The sequence below is a fragment of the Lasioglossum baleicum genome, unplaced genomic scaffold, assembly GCF_051020765.1.
Source record: "Lasioglossum baleicum unplaced genomic scaffold, iyLasBale1 scaffold0200, whole genome shotgun sequence".
NCBI classification, from domain to species: domain Eukaryota; kingdom Metazoa; phylum Arthropoda; class Insecta; order Hymenoptera; family Halictidae; genus Lasioglossum; species Lasioglossum baleicum.
The window spans coordinates 129,376-131,100 of NW_027469260.1; positions in this window are offsets into that span (position 1 = coordinate 129,376).

Sequence of the window (1,725 nt, forward strand, 5' to 3'; positions counted from 1 at the left end):
GCACCTATCGGTATGCGGCAGGCGTTCTATTGTAGTTGAATTCCGATGATCGGTGCGGCATACAGGCAGGATTTCGTTAATATCTTTGACCGTATTATTGTACCGTATGCATTTCTTCGCAGTTTTCTATTTACTTCTACACGCTGAAATTTACTGGTATGATATTTTGAATTTTCTTCTAAATTTTCAACTCTAATTTTAAAAAATTGTATTTCTCAATAAAAGTGACTTTGGAACTAGTTGAGTGAACGTTTAAGAAGTTATTTTGTTAAACCTGCAGATATTCTTTACGATTGTCTGTCTATATACCACCGATTCCGGAGCGACACAGTTGGATTCGTCTTGTCGTTTCGTGCGATAGATCGGAACGACATGACTGTATGGTTTCCGTGAATTTCATTAACCTCGATATTGTACCGTCTGCATTTCTTTGCAGTTTTCCATTTATATACACATACTGTAATTTACATTTATGATATTACCGATTTTATTAAAAATTTTCAAATGTGGGTTTAAAAGATTGCATTTCTTAGTGAAATGTCTTTGTACTTACTTCAGTGTACATTTATGACGATATTTTGTTAAACCTATTGTTATTCTATGTGATTGTCTGCGTACGTTGCTACGCCTCCAGAGCGACACGGCTGGAGTGGTCTTGTAGTAGCGTACGACAGATCGGTTGCGCCATACTGGATGAACTTCGCTGCGCTCTCTGATCATCAGTTTGAGCCATATACACTTCTTCCCTATTGGTCCATTTATTTACGCACTGTGTAATATAGATGTTACGATATTTTCGAGTTTCTTTTTCGAAATTTTCAATCTTTATTTAAAAAATTTTATTTCTTAGTAAAAGTGCTGTGGGAATTTGTTGAGTTTACGATTATGACATTCTTTTATTAACGTTATTTTTATATCGTATGATTGCCTGTATGCGCACTTTCGCTTCCGGATCTGCACGGGAGGGTGGTCATGTTGTTGCGTCCGTCAGATCAGGGAGGCACATTGCATGGTCTCCGTTAATTTCATTGACCATAATATTGTACCATATGCATTCTTTGACAGATTCATATATATTTCTACATTCTGTAATTTAGAGTGTATGATATTTTCGATTTTCTTCATAATTTTCAGTTTCTAATTTTTAAAAAATGTGTTTTTTAGGACACGTGCCTTCGGAATTAGTTGAATGTTCGTTTACGGCAACATATGGTTATACTTATTGTTACTTTATATGGTTGTCCGTACTGGTAACTGCACAGCCGGAGCGACGCAACTGGCTAGGTCGTGCAGTTGCGTACAGCAGATCGGAGAGACGCTACTGCATTATATTCGTTAATATCTCTAACCTTGATATTGTACCGCATGCATTCTTCCTCAGTCTTCAATTTATTTATACATACCGCTATTTAAGGTTATGATATTTTCAATTTATTTAAAATTTTATATTTCTATTCTAAGAAATCGAGTTTTGTAGTGAAAGTGTCTTTGGAATGAGTTGAGTGTAAGTTTATGAATATATCATGTTAATCTTATTGTTATTTTATATGACTGTCTGTGTATGTACCTACGCTTCCGGAGCGACAGGGCTGGCGAGGTCTTGCAGTTGCTTATGGTAGAACGGAGCGGCTCTACAGAATGGCTTTCGTCAATCCCTTTAACCTTGATATTCTACCGTATGCATTCTGTCGCAGTCTTCTATTTGTTCCTACATACTGTAGTTTA